Genomic DNA, 20,229 nt, shown 5'->3' with positions numbered 1-20,229 from the left:
CTTCCGGAAGCAACAATAGTAGTGATAGCACTGACAGTTACTGGTGCAGATATGGTTAATGGAGCACTAACGGTTGTGGGTGCATTGATAGTTCTCTGGCCACGTCCAGAACCTTCAGACGGTTTGAAATAAATGGTGACAGTTGATACCACCCCACGATCTTTCACAGCCCTAGCAAACTGCAAACAGCCTTCATCAATCAAACCCTGGATGCCATTCTTCAACTGCATACAACCATCCTCTGAATCAGCACAGTCTGAACAACCCTCATAACAACCCGGGAACACTCCCCCATCCAACAGACGCTCTTTCACAACCAACAGCGACGTCTGAATCTCATCAACGTTAGCCACCAAATCCAAGGCTTCCTCACCTTCCACATTATTCACCCTATGCGCACCATGCTGAGGCATAGGATTGTTCACAACATTAGGCACAGGAGCAAAATTGATTGTTTTGGCGTCAATCAAGTCCTGGACCTTATGATAAAAAGCCCGACAGTTCTCAATATGGTGCCCCGGTGCACCAGAATGGAAGTCACAACGAACGTTGGCATCATACCCAGCAGGTATCTTCGTCAACGGACCCATAGTGCGTAACTCAACAAATCCCAACCTGAGCAATTCGGGCAGCAACTCAGCATATGTCATAGGTAACGGGTCGAATCGACGATCCGGCATTCTCTGTCTCGGCTGAAACGGACGTTGTTGTTGTTGTTGTTGTGGTGGTGGTGATGGTGCTCTTTGTTGTTGAGGTTGACGTTGTTGAGGTGCTGGGATAGTCACAGCAGCAACCTGACGGTAATGTCCGCTATTCATATTTCTTCTGTGTTGCACAACATTGGTCTCTCCCTCTCTTCTGCGGGGTGCTCCAGAAAACGGCTTCTTTGAAGATGAAGAACCAGCATCCTGAATCTTTCCAGCTTTAATGAGACTCTCTGTCCTTTCTCCACAAATCACCACATCAGAGAAACTACCGAACGGGCAACTCCCCATCCGGTCCATGAACACACCTTGTAAAGTCCCAATAAACATATCGGTCAACTCCCTTTCCAGCATAGGAGGTTGCACTCTTGCAGCTAATTCCCGCCATCTTTGGGCGTACTCTTTGAAACTCTCTCCAGACTTCTGACATAACCTCTGTAACTGAGTTCAGCTGGGAGCCATGTCCATATTATGCTTGTATTGCCTCAAGAAGGCTTCACCCAGATCCCTCCAGCTTCTAATGGACTCCCTCTTTAACTCCATGTACCAGTCTAAGGACGCTCCAGATAAGCTGTCCTAGAAAAAGTACATCCACATCTTCTCATCATCTGTGTAGGCAGAGATCTTTCTGTAGTAAGCCTGCACATGGGTGCGAGGACAAGAAGTACCGTTGTATTTGTCAAAAGAAGGTGCTTTGAACTTATAAGGGATCCTCAGCCCTTCAACCAAGCCCATATTTGTAACATCAAACCCCAATGAGTTCTGACACTCCATGGCTTTGATCTTCTCAGCTAGGGCATCAACCCTCCTATCCCTTTCGTCAGTTCTTCCCACAACTTCATCATCCTCACTGAGGAGAGTAAACATATCCTCTTGCCTATCAACCAATGGAGCAGGATTACGGACTGGAGCATGAGTCACTCTGGCATTAGCTGTCTCTGGAGCAATAGGTTGACCGGTGATTCTGATACCCCTCAACTCATCGCCCACGGCATAGTTGTTGATGGGAACAGCAGCAGTAGTAGGGTCATTGATTGGGCCTCCCTCTGGCAAAGCATGGTTGACCGGTGGAATTGCAGCTTCTTGTCTCTGGACTAAGGCTCGAAGTTCTTCTTGACCTTGTGCAACCCCTTGCATCATATGCATGAACTAGGCCATGTTAGCCCTCATCTCTGCTAACTCAGCTTGCACTTGATCCATATTCCTTTGTTGATTCAACCTCGTAGAGTAGCGGTGCGGACGTTGATCAGCAATCCTGCCTGAAACAGGAACCAGAATGAGAAGTCTTGTTCAAGAACACCTGTAATGAAAGAATGATATGTGTATGATGCTAATGATGCGTATGATGCACATGATATGTTCATTCCTCAGGCATTCAAAAGCCTAATTCATCTTTCAAAAGATGGCAACCTGCAACAATGAACAACACAGAAGCAGACTACACAGGATAATAAGCACAAGGTGAAACATCAACATCCTCATCTATAGATGTGAGCACAAGGATCATACAACAATATTCAAGCAAAGATCCAAATGATAAGAGTACAAGGAATCCCATCCAACAACCCTGGAGGTGATTCTCAATATAAACAATAGATACAAGCTAAGAAAGATGTCCTCCAGGAATGAGAGTCTTCAGATACTGGCACTGGTCTATCAACAGGTTGCATTCTGAACACTCAGGCAGAGGAGTGATCTTCTCCTTCAGTTGTCTTCTGAGCTCTACAACTTCTCCTCCAAGCTGGTTCTCTGATGCATTCCTCAGGTCTACTTCCTTCTTCAATTGGATGTCTTTGTCTTTGAGCTGCTTTTCCAGGTCTCTTATCTTCTTCTGATAATTGGCTTTCGCTCTTTGCAACCTTAGACGATCACGGTGTTCTCCATCCAACATTGCTTCTATCTCCTCATAAGACCTCTTCTTGCTTCTCAATCTGCTAGCATCTTCACCTTGCACTCCTTTGAGTTTGTGGGCTAAACTCAACTTATCAGCTTTGGCTTTGTAAAGCTCCATCTGGATCTCTTGTTCGTTCTCTTTCAACTGACGATTCTCCATTAAGGCTTGTTTATAATACTCAACAGACACATTCTCAGAAAGGATCAAAGGCGGTTGCTCCTGCAATGGTTCCATTCTATCATAGGTTAACAACAAGGTTCCAACTCTATCCTTGACCCACTCAATGTAGGCAGGCATAGCAATGGCAAACTTCTTTCCCAAGACAGATCCATCTTTGACACCAATACTCTTCCAAGCCCTTCCCACTTGCTCCAATATAGCAGGGTCACTCCGCTTCTCAAAGAACACACTTTCAGCTATCTCAGCATTAAGTGGTCTTCCATTCATAACAAATCCCAACTGACGAAGTGAAAGAACCGGATTGTAGTTGATGCAACCCTTAGTCCCTATGAGTGGCACGTTACGAAACTCCTCACAACTCATGATAACATTGCGCATATTCATCCTGTAAGCTTGCCACCTGATATCATAGGATGTGAGAGACATGATCCTCTGAGTCCACTTATGAGTGTTCTGAGTATCCATAAAAGGTCCACTGGTTGGCAAAAAAGACAAGAACCATCTAAGCAATAATGGGAGACAGCATCTGATAGCTCCACCCTTACCATGCCTGCTATGGATAGCATAGTAAGTGTCAGCTAACAAGGTAGGAACCGGGTTTCCTCCAATGAAGATAGTGACAGCAGCAAAGTCCACAAAATTAGGCATGCTAGGAAACAACACAACTCCATAGATCATGATAGCTAACTGGGCATGAAAAGCTTCCCAATTTCCCTTCTTTGCTTCTTCTTTAGCCATCCTCACCAGGTACTTCAAAGGCAAACCCACAACATCCCTACTTGACTTCCAATTGTCACTCACTTCTTTGATACTCAAATAAAGAGCTCTGGCAACAACTCTGAAATCCACCTCCTTTGGCACATCCAAAAAGGGCACCTGGAGTCTGATCGGGACATTCAGCAGAATAGAGTACTCTTCAAGGGTGGGCGCTAACTGATAGTCCTGGAAAGTGAAGCAACGAAGCTCGGGGTCATAGAACTGTAGGAGAGTCTGCAATGGTACTGGATCTACCACCATCCTCAACAGCAACAGAATATCCCCATACTGGTCATCAAACATCTTTTGATTACAATCGGTCACCAGATTGCTCAACTCTATCAAGGATGTCAATGGCTCACGGTGAAAACTGTAGGTGCAAGTCTTCCTCTTCAACTCTGGAATGGTTGTCATCTCTCACAGTGAACAGACTTCTGAATGAACCTGAGAAATGATATGCATGAGGAGATTAGCTTTTTTTCTTTTCCCTTTTTTATCATCATTTTTTATTGCATTTTTTTTGAAAATAAACATGCTATGATGCAGATGATGCAAATACGACTGGTTGGCTGTGTATCACGGAGCACAGGTTCAAAGTTTCGGCTTCGGAACCACAAAGTCATCTGGAACCCCAAAGCCATCTGAGACCCATACAATAAGAACTAAGTCACCAACAAATCACCAACAAGTCACCAACGGTACCTGTAATGATTCAATTCCCTCCCCACTCACGGGTGTCATCTAGGTCAGGGTAAAGTCGAGAGAAACGCAGGATAAATAACCCTTTCAAGAATATCATCCGGTACACACCAAATGTATGTACCGATAATACCCCATCAGAGTCTGAACTGCTCGTGATATCATGTTCCGCTAAGTGGCGCAATACCACCCGCTTCCCATGAATCACTCTATTCCTAGGTGTCCTAAAGTTCACTCATGGCCTGGGTATTGGGCCTTTTACCTCTTGTAACTCCCACCCCACAGAGAGACAGACACACAGCCAGCACAATGAAAGCATGATGAATGCAAACATAAATGCAAACATAAATACAAACATCAACAAATAAATGCAATAAATGAAATAGCAAAAGCAACCAAACCCTATCCTACAGAGCGCTAGGACTGACTCGCTTAGGGAAGATGGACCAGCAAGAGGTCAACTTCTCTATTTCCCCAGCAGAGTCGCCAGCTGTCGCATTACGCGAAAAACCGGCGGGAAAACGAAACAACAGAGCCGCCACCGTGCATTATTTATCCCAAAGGAGGGAAAGGAAACGCTCGAAGTAAACCTGGAAAAGACATGGTCTCGCGACCAGAGAAAGATGGGATCGGGAGTCGGTTATGCGAAGGGAAGATATTAGCACCCCTATGCATCCGTCGTACTCGACGGGATCCACGCTCGAAAGGAATAGAAAGAAGGTTGCTAAAGACTGCTCAAACACTGCACACACGCTGGAAACAAACACAAAAAGACAGAAGAAACGGGACTCGGCAGGATATCGCATCCTAGGCCTATGTAGTCTGTCAAGCACAGACATCAGAGTCGACGTAGTTCGGGACAGGGGAAACGTGCTCGCTAGGATGTCGCATCCTATGCATACGTATCTTCTCTGACCAGAGAAGAATCAGAGCACTCGTACCTCGGCTAACGCACGCCAAACAAAACCAACACAGAAAACCGACTGCCAATCGATGGACTTACGTCAGACTCCACACAAACAGGCAAACATGGAAACCGAATGCCAATCGCTGGACTTACATCAGACTCCGAACCAACAAACACACACACATGAAACCAATTGCCAATCGCTGGACTTATGTCAGACTCCAACAAGCAAACAAGACACAGGAAACCGACTGCCAATCGTTGGACTTACGTCAGACTCCAAACACACACAAAGGGTTGAAAATGACAAAGGGCGCCCGGAGAGATCAGCTCATCTCCTGCCTACGTACCTCATCTGGTATGAGGATCAGGGCGACGTAGTTCCCCTTAACAGGGAAAGAACTTCTAACCTAACCAGAGACAAAGGGGATAACAAGCTACTAGGGAGACTATGACTCGAGCCTAGAAGTTGTCATGCATACGATCCCTATGTTGAGGTTTCTATCCTAACTTGCACAGGAAGCAAGCTATCCTAAACAGCACAATCAAGCAAGTACAAGCACAATAAAGCAAGCACACACACTATATGCAAACAATGGGCTCATACAAGGCTAGGCTGTAAAAACAAGCCAACTAGAATGGGGTGTTTTTAGCTCTTAACCCTAACATTGAGAGTTAGGGTGAAGCAGATGAAATGGAGATGAGGGGTGTGCCTCATAGCTCTTATCCCTGGCCTGGGAGAGCTTGAATCAAATATAAAGTGTGGGAGTTCAGAATGTAGGAACTCTTCTCCACAGATGACTGACACTACAAGATCTTGGGTTCTTATTCACAATGCATCAACACATAGTGTGTGAGCAAAGTGAATGACACAACTGAATAGCAGGGGATGGATTACACATCCCTTTTATCTGCCAATTGCCTCTTAAGAGGACTTTACCTGCTTGGCACAAAATTAAACATCCACAAGCATTGCCTCTTAAGGAGGGCTTCAGACAAGTGCCTGCCAACATAACATGACAGGTCTTCCAAACTACATGAAGATCAAGGAATTATACCTCAGTGGTATGTGAACCACAAGAAAGCACAACAAAGTTCAAATGAACTTAAAGCAACTTAGGTACCTGTGGAAACAGCTAAACCAATCAGTACACAGTTCAGACCAACAGTCAACAGTCAATATCAGACAGACAGGCAAAACCAATCAAACAACAATGAGCAAGCCATAAACACAAGTAAATTGTCCTCAAAGCCTACAAAACAAACCAATGTTAGCCAATAATAATACATGATCAAGCTCAAATGAAGGAGCAACATCAATCATGGAGATGCATACTTGGACCTGAAATTCACAATTCAATTGTAAGTAACAAACCACTAGGTCAAAGCCTAGGGTCAAAAGTGAATCAAAAATCCAAAACAGAAGCTCAAACTCAACATGAATCATGTTTAACCAATCAAGAACAAGTCATAAAAAGGAGCAAAGCAAAATCAATAGGCAAGTCCATTTAATAGGCAAGAGAAGTCAATGACCAATTCAAGGCATCCAAAAGATCATCATGAATGAAAATCCTCAATTAAAACAGAAATGATTCAAATAATTCTGGAAAAATTCATGAACATCCAACACATCTAACATGATCATCACACAAAAAATCAGAAGAAATAGAGGTCATTTGGTATGGAAACCAAATTGCACAAGTTGAACAACCAAAGGTGTGACACAAGTTGTCACACCATGCTAGCATGTACACAAAACAGAAATGGAGCATGGGAAAAATGTCAAACCAAAGCCAAAATGTCCATCAATGTGTCTAGAATCAGCATGTAAAATTTCAAGTCCATTGGATTAAAAACAAGCATTTCATGATAGTTTGAACAAAGCAAGGTCATAAATGTACATGTGTTCAATTATCCTAGAGCAAATCAATTTTCCAGCCATGCACAACTTTCCAATTCATGATCATAAAAAACTAGACAAAACAAGGAGCATTTTGCAAAAAATTGGGGATCAATTGGAGGATTTTTCAATTTACTATGATTTTATGAAGTTTGGAAAAAATTTGAAGTCAAACATGATCAAGGCATATGGAAATGGAGGGAAAATGTGAAAATGTGAAGCAATTTGAAATAACGCGCTCGCTGGGACTCAAACCTGGTCCAAATTTGAATGAAGCGCGTTTCACCAAAACGACATCGTTTTGGTTTAAAACCCTAAGCCTCGAAACAATTCCAGAAATTCGTAGCTAAACATGAATATACTGTAGCTAAACATGAAAGAATCGTAGCTAATCTGGAAACGGTGATGATCTTCATCTTCTTCATGAAGATGAAGATGAAGATGACTTGAACTTCATGAGCAAATTCCAGATTTCCAGAACTTTTTTCAGATTTCAAATTTTTTTAAGCCAATCGAATCCTTGTTTCATGTACACTAAAGATCCACAATCAAATCATGCTAAAACATCATAACAAGCTTGAATCGAAGAAAATCAAAATGGACATTCAAATTTCAAACACACATAATTTCATGAATAATGCACCATTTCAATTGATTTTTTCACCAAAATGATCACCAACACAAGATCTACACAAATATAACAATGAATTTGAGAATTATGAGGTTCGAAACTTGACCTCTTGAAGAACAGCAAGTTGGAAACGCGTGCTACAAGGCTTAACAATGGTCCAAATCTCCTCTATAATCCTTGTTATGATGGTTGATGAAGAATTGGAAGCTCCAGCACGTATGAATCTACCTCAACTTGCAAACTCCATTGAACCTTCAAGCTTCAAGTGCGGTCAAAACTGGCACGAATTCCTCCAAATCCACGTTCAATTTGCCTCAAAAACACTTCATAATCATTAATTCATCAAGAGAAATGGTCCTTGTGTGAAGAAATTGGAAGTTCTTGGTGAGAGAAAAATTTGATTGATTTCAAGATCTAGATCTGAAAAATGTTGTTAATGGCAAATGCAGTTGTGATTAAGATTATATCTGCCTTGCTAATGATTCTGAAATCATGCTTAAACCAAAACTAAATGAGATTAGAAAGTTACAAGGTGTGTGCACAAATTTGTGTTTCCACCTCATGCATGCGATGCATGCGTGAACAGTGCTCCATGTTGGCCCAAATCCACTCAAAAAAGGCCCATGCACACTTTGGAATTGGTATTTCATGCATATGATCACCCAAATTGATTTTGATAACTTTCCTTCAAAAACTTCATGAATAAGCAAGTGATCATATGTCCAAATTTTATGCAATGTGATTGTTTATTTGGAAACTTCATGTCATGAGGAGAATTGTGCAAAAAGAACCACCAAATTTGGAGTCTTGGTTCAAAAGATATGGCCATTTGAAATTCCAAGCATACTTTTCCATGATTTGATCATAACTCCTTAACCATTCATCATAAATTCATGATTTTGGGCTTTTTGGAAATGGGAGAGAAATATATTCAACTTTCATGTTGGACAAAATTTCATTTGAAGCCTCTTTGATGTTGGAAAGTTAAGTTGAAGTTGGTCCAAAGCGTGCCATTTTTGGAAACTTTCAAATTACAGGTCATTTTCCATTTTTGGAAACTTTTGATCTGGCTTCAAATCCTTCAAGATAAATATCTAACATGAAGAATAACCTTCTTTTGGACATGAATTAAGTGTCTCAAACCAATTCTCCATCTCCTAGCCCTCAGTTGACTTGCAGTTGACTTTTATGGGCCTCAGATGACCTGGTCATGCACTGTGGACTTTGAGCCTTCAACACTTGGCCAACTTGCATCAAAATGAACCTTGGGTTGTGTAAGCTTTCTAGAACATCCATAGGGCCTTCATCTCATGGAAAAAACCTTTGTCCTCTTGCACAGATGGATTCTCCTGATCAGTTTTGACTGATGAAATGCAACATGCTATGCAATGCTAATGACCTAAAAATGAAATGTATGTACAAATGGGAGGTGCAAATTTGAGGTGCTACACTTTCTCCTTTCCCCACTGAGTTATTTCCTCATGGATGATTATTATTTCAGCTTCCTCCCTAGTTGATTATCTGGATGGAACTACCCCCCTTGAGTTATACCCTCATTGAGTTGAGTCTTGTTTGACCGTTTCTTTCTAGATCTTACCAAGATAGATATTTTTGGTCCCCTAAGAGTTTATTACCCAGTAACTAGTAGTATTCTTCTTAGTTGGCAATTTGTTACTTCTTGCGCAATACCCGGCAAAAGTAACTCTGTTTTATCCCCAACATTTCGTTTTCACGTATCCCCAGGAAGTATATCCTTGATATGTTCATCCTAACCGGTGACAGATATTTTCTTCCCCTGCTTTGAGTCTATCCTTGATATGTTCATCCTAACTGATGACAAATATTCTCATATTTGGTATTCTACCCAGTAAAAAGGTAGTTGTAATCCCTATTTTGTTTCCTAGAGAGTTAATCCTTGGTATGTTCATCCTAACTGATGACGGGTTTTCTCCTCTTTGCGGTCTTTTGCCCAGTAACCGGTAGTTGTAAATCCTGTTTTTCTCCCCTCAGAGTCTATCCTTGATATGTTCATCCTAACCGGTGACAGATATTCTCTTTGATGGTATTCTATCCAGCATTCAATATATGTAATTCCTATTCTTGTTATTCAGGTGGTTTATCCTTGATATGTTCATCCTAACTGATGACGAATATCTTCCTTAACATCCTCAAGCAATTCTATCCTTGATATGTTCATCTTAACCGATGACGGATTTTCTTTCCTTTGAGTTTATCCTTGATATGTTCACTTTAACCAATGACGGATATTCTCTCCCTTTGGTCTTCTGCCCATTAATTGGTAGTTATAAATCCTATTTTTAGATTTTCCCCGGCAAGCTTATTCTTACCCAGTAACTGGTAATGAATTCACCTCATGGCGACACTCAGTGATTCATCCTTGATATGTTTACCCTAACCGGTAACAGATGTCCTCTCTGTCAGATTTTTATTATCCCCTTACCCAGTAAAAAGTAGTGGATAATAGATTTCTGCTCCTCCTATGTTGAAGTTTATTCCTTCCCCAGTTGAGTTGAGTGCGTATTTCCTTAGTGAAATCGTTTTTCCTGCATGGTTCGAGTATTTCAGTTTTATTTTGATATACATGTACCCCTGCAGACGTTCCTTTTGTTTCCCGGCTGAGTCTTTCCATTTTCATGGAATTCCTCTAGTCCCCCAGCAGTTTTTAAGTCATAGCCTGGCCTACGCATAACCCTTTATCCCCCAGAGTCTCTTTCCCCCAGTGAGTTTTTCCTTACGAAATGCATTACACTCATGCGGACTTTCGGTCTCTCTGATTTCTTTTCCTTTGTGGCAATAGTTCCCCACAGAGATTTATTTTTACATTCATATCATATGCATCATGAGGTCTCTTAGGGACCAAAATTTGTTTCTATACGTTGTTATTTAAGCCCATCCTACTGAGTCGATACAAAGATTTTAACTTTCTCCTCCTTAGTTAAAATGTCATTAAATAGGGGCAGCTGTAAGACCCCAATTTTGACCCTAAGATCCCTCATGTTATCTCATCATATGCATTGGCATTAGGATCATACCTTGACATCCTCCTTACCCCTTACTCATTGGATTTGTTTTGGGAGAGATCAGCAAGTACCATGTGATTGTATCATACTTGTTATTTTATTATTTACTAACCAAAATACCAAAAATATATCTTTGTATTTGTCTACTTCTTTTGTAGGTAAGGCACATGATCACCTTTGATCCATCAAGTTCACATCTAGGGTTTAAGACCCTCATTGCTAAGAGCTCAACCAAGGAATACGCCACAATGGCTCTAGGCATCACATATGAGTCCTCATGATCTTTACATGTTATTTTGATCAAGATTTCTTCAAGAGTTTGGAATTAGTTTGCCTTGGAAACCCTAGTTCATCTGGGTAGCTTGTGTAACTTCTTCACCAATTGATGAAATATTTCAAGGGGCATCTCAAATTTCATCATCCTATGCGTATATGATCTCCCAAGAATCCAAAAAGTCAAGAGAATTGTAAGTTAGCAAGGTGGTTCATGGTAGTTGATCAGAGAAAGTCAACTGGTCAAAACTGGGTTCCCCTAGACCCTATCTCCTACAATTTTCATCATATGAAAATGATTCCAAGAGAAACGTTACTCTAAATGACATTCAAAACAAATTTCATGTTGAGGTCTAGAGCTAGGTTTGCTTGGAAAGTCATTTTTTATGGTTAAAGATTATAGGTCATTTTGTCTAAACCCTAATTTCAAAGTCAACTTCCCAAGACCATAACTTGCTCAATTTTTATGATATGAAATATTTCCAAGTTGTAGAATTAAATTCAAGGTGTTTAATTCAACTTTTATGTTTGGAGGAAGACCTAATTCAAATTTTGTGAGCATGTGATATGAGGATACATTATAGGTCTTTTGGACCAATACCATTGAACAAGTGATTTTCCTCAACTTCAAAAATGCATACCTCATTCATACCAAATCCAACTGAGGTCAAATTTGTGACCATTTTAAAGGTTTTTGAAAGAGCTACAACTTTTATGAAGACACATTTCTCATTTGAAGCTCACATAAAAAGTTAGCCAAGGTGGAATAATTGAACATATGGTTTAACACTTAGAAAATGTTTTGACATGTTGAAATTTCCAAACTTCCACCTCAAAATTCATCATGATACAAGCTCCAAATGGAAAAGTGTTCAACATAAGAGTTGTTACTCTTGATCTAACCTTTTGAAAGAGTCCAAATTCATTCATTTTGGACAAGGTTTAAGGGGTTTGCACATGGTCTGAACATGGCTGCATCAATTGGCAAGGATCAATCTTCAAACATCAATACATTTTTGCCTTGCATCACAATCTACATTCAGACTCAATTACACTTACATATGGACTGAATTGAGTAGCTTCATGGGCCTGTACACGCCCATGCAACCATGCACTTCACTTTGCCAGATTTGGAAATATTTTGAAAGGTGCAAATAACACTTGCTTGAGCTATAAATAAGAGTCCATTTGCATCAGAATTTGAACCCTGGCACGCCAACTTTTCCTCCCATACTTGAAACCCTCACATTTGAAAGGAAAACCTGAGAAACTTCATTTGAATTTGAGTTTGAATCTCATTGTTGGAGATTCAAAAACTCCAGGATCCAAAGCCTTGTACCAATCCTAAGCTACTTCTGCAAGCTTCTTAAGCAAGATCAAACACGAATTGAAGTAAGAGAGATCAAGTTTTGCACAACATTGAAGGTATTTTTCAAGATTTTTCTTCTCTTCGATTCTCTCTAAATTCTCATCAATTCTCTTGGATCCTTGGTTGTATGAATTCCTATCAATGTAGGCAAGAAGATTGAGTTGCTTTGAGGTCAAATCGAAGCAACTCAGTTCATACACCTCAAAATTCAACTCCATGTATCTCTCAATATACTTGGAGTTAGTTCGAATTGTGGTCAGATTCGTGATCAGTGCCATTTTCTCTTTAAGATCATGTCCTTCTTTTTCATTTTTGTGATGGTGATGAGAGAACCAGTTCGGCCAAGGTCATCGGAGAAGATGGCCGGTGGTTTGCTCCAGCGGTGTGCTGGACAGGTTCTGAGCCACATGATCAAGCCAATGCGTTTTAATCTTGAGCGCTCTTTGTGATTACCATCTGTGTAGCGTGCTTACTCGTGTGTTTGGTGGAACGCGCGTTTCAGACCACTTGATCTGCCACCTCAATTAATGAGGGAGATCAAGTGGTCCACGTTTTTCAGATTAATTGATTTTCATTTTATTTCTTTTATTTCATTAATTCATATTAAATTTAATATTGATCCAAAAAATATGAGAGTTTCACCAAAAAAATTTAAATAAAATCCTCTTTCATTTTTTGAATTAAAATTATTTTTTTGGATCATTATTAATATTTTTCATGATTTAATTGATTTTGTGAATATTTTTAATTGTTTAAAAATATTTTTAAGTTTCCAAAAATTCTGAATTTTTTTTCTCCAAGGTCCTTTGACCTTGTTTGACCTATGATAAATCTCATGGCCATTTGTTTGGTGTTTTGATGATGTTTTAGGAAATTGACCAACCATAATCTAATTTTATGCATATTTTTATTATTTTTAATTGTTTAAATTCCAAATAAATTGTATTGAGCCATTTTAATTGACTTTGTGAGTTTGACTTGTGTTGTTGGGCCTTGGTCAAGGTTGATTTGACTTTGCTAGGTTAAGATCATGGATTTAGGGGATTGATGGAATGTACATTCCATCTACCAAAATGAATGAATGATCTTAATTTGGTAAAAGTCCTCCTTTGACCAATTTGTGTTTGATCCATTTCCCCTCACTCTTCATCTCATTCCCCTTCTTTATCCATTCATGTCATGGACCTATGATATCTCTATATCCTAAGACTAGTTGATTGCAAAATCTACATAAGTATGGATGAGATTAGGTCCCCCACTTTGAATATTCTTTTTGTGTGTGGTATGTTTCATGAGCATAGTCCATTATACTATGTCTCTAACATGCATTAACACCAAAATTCTATTGTCCAACCTCAAATAGTTATGACTTCTATATAAGTCCAATTACGATTGCTTAACATAGCGCTAAATTTTGACACAAAAAGGCATAGCATTCTAGTTAGTGAGATTGTAAGTCTCCTCTCTTTCATGGTATTGTTTGGAAACTTGGCCTTTTTTCCTTCCTTTGGAAGATGTCTTGGTTCAAGGATCCATGCTTGTGATAAGTGGGTTGAGTGTTCTCCAAAGGATGACTTAAACAAAAGAAAAGCAAAAGCAATACTAACCTCTAATTCATTAACAACTAACATTTAATTTCAAGTCATTTATTTTTAATGCACTTTACCTTTTAAGCCTTATTCATTTGCCATTATTCATACCATTCGAGTTGTTTACTTTTATGTCATTTTCACTTTGTCCACTTGGACCATATTTTGTGATATAATGTGTTTGTATATACTTGTTTGATTGTATGGTCTTTTGACCTTAATGTACATAATAAGAACAAAAACCCTAAAAAACATTTTGTGTGGACCGTTGGTTTGATCTGAGACTATTGGACTTAGAATTTAGACAACACTCTTTATGCAAAGGACTTGACCGATGTCAATTTTCATGTAACCAAGTACTTGTGAAGTGAAAATTCAGCTGATACAATATTGAAGATCCATTTGAGTTCATCTGCAACATGATCATTGTGAAGTTGTTATTTTGAACCTGTGACTTATGCCATCTTTGAAATCATCTAATACATGGGAAATTATGAAGAAGATCATGGAGTTGCTAAACTTGGATGTGTCTATCTTTATTTGATGCCTTGCTCTTCAACTTTCTATTTGTGTATTGTTTTTTGCCTGATTCAAAAGTCCAAGGGAAATTTGGGTTTCTATATGACATTCTTGTCTATTGGATTGCAGCTCATTGGTCAGATCTTTTCAACTCTTAACTTTTAAATTTATACTTAGGATTAGTCTCTTCATCTCCTCCCCACTTCTTTAATTTCAAAATCTCTCCCCTCCTTTTAAAATCTTCTTTGCTTGTGCTTGTTTTTCCAAACTTAGACCATATTGCAAATTAGAAACTTTGGCCTTATGCCATTGCATTTTCAAACTCCTTTTCTTAATAAAACTTATGAATAAACTTAACTATACTTGACTTAAAATTTCATAAGCCAAAAAGAACTAACACTCATTCAAACCATTTTTAGGCCCTTGTGCCTTTTAAACTTAAATTTTTGTTAAAAGTAATGCACTCACTTTGAAATTGATACCACGAACTACGAGGTTTTGATCCCTCATTTTTATGTTGGTACGTAGGCACAAGTCTGAAGGTCTTGTCAAACATAAAAATATAATTAATGAATTATTTTCTCATCCCCACACTCTTTTTTTATTTGCAAACATCATTTGTACAAAAATACATATGCACACAAGAAAGGGCTCCCTAGGAGTACCTAGGACACTTTGGGTGCTAACACCTTCCCTCTGTGTAACCAACCCCCTTACCTGTAATCTCTGGCATTTTATTAGTTTTGATTTGAAAACTTCTTATTTTTTAGTTTTGTTCGTACTTTTCCCTTTTCCCTTGGAAACAATAAAAGCGCGGTGGCGATTCTGGTTTTATTGACATCTAACTTATCCATAGCTTGATGGTCATGAATTTACCGCTATAATAAGGTACCACACACTTAAGTGATTTTGGCATATTATAAGATATGTGCCACATACACTTAAGTGAGCTTTTTAGCTTGCAGCCCACATAAGTGGTTCTATAAATAGATCCTTGTGCAGAAGCATTTGTGCAGTTGTAATTTCATTTCTCTCTCTCTCTCTCTATCTATCTCTCTCTCTCTCACTCAAAGCTTTCATTTGTAGCAGCTAGCATAGAGATTGAAGGAATTCGTTCGTGTGGACTGAGTAGAGGCATTTTCACCATTCAACGTTCGTGATCACTCATTAGATATGCATCAAAGGTTTCAATCGCCACAAGAGGTAACGATTCTATCACTGAGTATGCCCATTCGTAAGGATCATTAAAGGAGGAATTTTTTCTATTCCGTTGTGTTTTGGATCGCTCTTCTCCTTCAAAGTGGAGGAACAAAGAAAAACCTAGAAGAAGCTTTGGAAGGAGAAAAGAGAAAACCCCATAGCCAAAGTTTCATGGTTGTTGCAATTTTGAGGTAAAGAGGAGGAGGGAATTATTTATGTATGAGTGTTAGCATATGGATAGTGAGCGTTCCTTACCCTTCTTCCTTTTTTTCTTCCTTTTTCTATGTGATTATGTTTGTGGTCAAAGAAGGTTTGGGAAAAACTGTCTAAGGCGATTTGTTATCCTGTGTTGATGCATTTTTATAAAGAGATAATTAATTTATGTATGTTGATGCCTTTTGATAAGGTGGGAGTAATTGATATTATCCATTGATGTGTTTTGATTAGTAGAGTTCATAAATATACGATGTTTGTTGATTTCTACTATCCATGGTTAACCTATGTGTATTGAATTGATAATATATTTCGTTGACACCTTGCAATAAGGCGAAGGTTAAATTGAGATTTTGGTTATTGCCTTATGATAAGGCGAGAGTTAGAACGTTTAATTTTCAATGGCTATATTTATATGTATGATTTTGGGGAGGGGAGAACTTAAATAAGAGAAATATGAGAGTTTTGAATATGTTTAATAGAGAGAAAAATGTAGAAAATCGCAGGTAGACATAGAAGAGGATTGACCGCCTTGTTTCATGCGTAACTTGAGTTTCGTATGTCCGTTTGAGGTATCGTCAATTGTGTTAGAAAGATAATGCGATAAAATTTTGTTGAAGTGAGGAAATTGAGTCTTGGAGCGTTGCATCAATAGCAGTTCTCTAGTTTTTATACAAGGTGTATAGTCAAATTTTAGTCATGCGTCGGTTATCTTGTTTCACACATAACTTGAGTTTAGTAAGTCCGCTTGGGGTGCTGTTAGTTGTGTTAGAAATAGGTTTTAACATAATTTTAAACTTAGGAGTTTCATAATTTTATCATAAGTATATAGTTTTCGGTGTTATTTTGAAGTCATATGTTCTGCTTTAGAGTTTATGTAGAAAATATTGTGATACGATGGAACTTAAACGAATAGAAATGGAGTTTCGTAACTCTGATCGAGATGAAATTAATTGAATTAGAAAGAGGGTTTAAAGAAATTTTAAACTGGAGAGTTTCATAATTTTATCATGAGTCTATAATATTGGTGCTATTGTGAAGCGCGACAATTTTAGAGTTAAGTCTAGAGTTTTGGGAAACCCTGTAGCAATTTAAGGAATTTATTATATTTATAAATACCCTTATTTTGAGTTGTTTGATATGTTTGTGATACCCTAAATTTTATCGTGAGTTTTTTCATATGCATCAGCATAGCATGACCATTTCATTTGGTCATGCATTTCACCAAGCAAAAGCATTCATCGGGATTTAGATGAAAAGTCAGGAGTTTTGACATTTTTATCTGATTTTGATGATATTCATTCAGTCATCTGTTGATTAAGAGGTCAAAAGACTTGCCTTCTCAATCTCAGTGCATCGTCCATTCCATTACATCATGTTTCAGAGGTCTAGAGGGTGACAATCAAGAGTATTGTTGTCATTTGAATCTTTGCGAGGTCTTGATTGTCATTATGACTGAGAATTAGAAACAAATAGTCTAAAAGTTGAATACTTTGCATCTGATTATATAGTCATAATTCTTAAATCAATGAATTAATGCATCATATATTTATCACAACATGCATTTTGTTCCCACAATGTTTAAAATGTCAACTAGAATAAATTTGCAGGTCTATAGACAGGCCGATTGAATCAATTTTCAATTGCACGTAAAGTTAGCGGGCAGAAATTTCGAAAATCGAACTTGCAGACGTTAGTATTATTAATCTACGATTCACGTAGTTTAACTTGGCGTGCTCATTTTATTTTTTGACTAATTTTTCGATCGCATTTTGATCCGTCTGAGCCTTTTAATTGAAAATATTTTATTTCAAAATTTAGTCAAAACTTGTCTATTTTGCATAAATATATTTCGCATAGATCATTTTATCACATTTATTTTAGATTTTCTGCACATTTTTACTCATTTTATTCTCTTTAATTTTTTTTGTCAGCATATTCATAAAAATTAAGTAGATCTTAATATATATTCATTTTGATTATTTTTTAAAATACTTATTTTTTGATCTCATCAATAGGTGTATTTCATTTTTACTAAAAAAAAGGGTATCTAATATTTGTTTAAGAGAGTATTTTGGGGTATTGTTTAAGTTGAGTAACCTTAATTTAAGTCCTATGTATATTATGTGTGTGAAAATAGACGGATGAAATCTGACACATGATGCTGAGTATTTTGGGGATTGTTGAAATTCAAAAGGAATCCAAGTGTATATAGAGAGAGAGACGGTGGCGCTTTCTAAAAAAACAAAATAGAGGCTGAAATGAAACAACACCAACACACTTCTCTATGATTTTATGACATCCATTTTCTTCTCTCCCTCATTGAATCTTTTTTTCTTCCTTTTCTCAACTACTCATAACACAACATAAAACAACTCATCCTCTCATTTAAACCTTCTTACAACTTCTCACAACCAAAACTTCATCATAATCACTTCACTCTTGATCATCACCTCCCAAACATCATCATCACTTCACTCTTGATCATCACCTCCCACACATAATTTCATCCTAACCACCATTATCAAAATCAAACAACAACAATCTTCAACACCACCACCACTATCATCATCGATCACCATCACAAATACCAACACAACATAGCATTTTCACCATTTTTTCTGCCTCATGAAACATCACAGCATAACACTCATACTCTCAACATAACATACAACATCCCAATCATCGTGCGTTCTTTACTTAACCGTCGTAGCACCGGCGAACTTCCTCTTCTTTTCAGATTGTAAATTTTTTCATCCTTGTTTGTTGCTTGAAATCTTTTTGTTTACATTTAGGAAGAATATGAGATTTATTTGAACCAATGTTTGTATATGTTTATCAGTCTCCATTCATTGTTTTTAAAAGAGAGAGAGAGAGAGTTGAGACATGAGTAAAATAAGAGAGGAAGAGTTTTAAAGCTAAAAAAAGGTTGTGTTTTTATTGTTACAAGAGGCCCCGTGAGGAAGAAGATGAGGGATTTGACTTTTGACTTTATTTTCTCTCCGTTGTGCTACGTGTCATATCATGGTTGGAGACTTTCTTATTATTTTGAAAAATTCTTAAATATATATATATATATATATATATATATATATATATATATATATATATATATATATATATATATATATATATATATATATATATATATATATATATATATGCGTGTGTGTGTGTATGTTATCAGTGCACCGTTCCATTTCTCATTCACACTACTTTTTTCTCTTTTTTTTGTTTTCGTTTTACATATTATTTTTATTTATTCTTATTATTATTATTTGAGTTAAGGATTAATATGGATTTTTGAATGAGCCTAGTTTACTTCTAATATGTACACCCTTATATTCATGGCTACACCCTTTGTGTTTTTATTTTTATTGATTTGATTAATATAATTAGTATTTATTTGGTTAAACTTTTAATTAATTATTTGATTATAGCTTTAGTGAATATAATTATTATTTAATTACTAAGTGATTTCTTTTAATTATTTTTTTTAGTTAATTTTAAATTTGTTTAGTCCTTTAATGAAATATCTCTATCCTCTGCTCATACCATAACACAAATAAATTATCTGTGTAATTGCTACTGTTAGGTTCACTGCGTTGCGATTTTGAAGTTTAAATCCATTTTTGCTTCTGAACATGCTTAAACGCATAGATTTTGTTTCCCGACTTCTTATAGGATTATTCCTATATGAATCCACTTTAGGTTAGCTTAACATAGAGCTAAATTCATCATTTTAAATTTGATTTACTTTACCATTGTAAGTGTTGTACATAATTCATCGAATTGATGTTGTGCGGTTCATTGATTGTGATTTTAAAGCTTAAATCCAATTTAGCTTTCAGAAATCGCTTTGACACATAGATTTTGTTTCCCGACTTTTTATAGGGTGATTCCTACATGAATCCACTTTAAGTTAGCTTATTATAGAGATAAATTCATTATTTTAAATTCGGTTTATTTTACCTTTGTAAGTGCTATACATAATTCATCGAATTACTACTGTGCGGTTCATTTAGTTGTGATTTTGAAGTTTAAATCCAATTTAGCTTTCAGAAACTGCTTAAATGCATAGATTTTATTGAATGACTTTTTATAGGGTGATTCCTACATGAATCCACTTTAAGTTAGCTTAATATAGAGCTAAATTCATCACGTTGAGTCTGATTTATTTTACCATTGTAAATGTTGTATATAGTTTATCGAATTGATGAATTTCTTTTTGTGTTACAGTTTAGAATTTGTAAACATCATTATTTTGCTCAGCTTTTTATAGAGTGATTCCTACATGAATCCACCTTAAGATATTTTTGAGCTAAACTCAGTACTTATACTTTGTTTTATTTCT

This window comes from Lathyrus oleraceus, chromosome 3, assembly GCF_024323335.1.
Source record: "Lathyrus oleraceus cultivar Zhongwan6 chromosome 3, CAAS_Psat_ZW6_1.0, whole genome shotgun sequence".
NCBI lineage: Eukaryota > Viridiplantae > Streptophyta > Magnoliopsida > Fabales > Fabaceae > Lathyrus > Lathyrus oleraceus.
Note: the sequence above shows the minus strand (reverse complement) of the source record.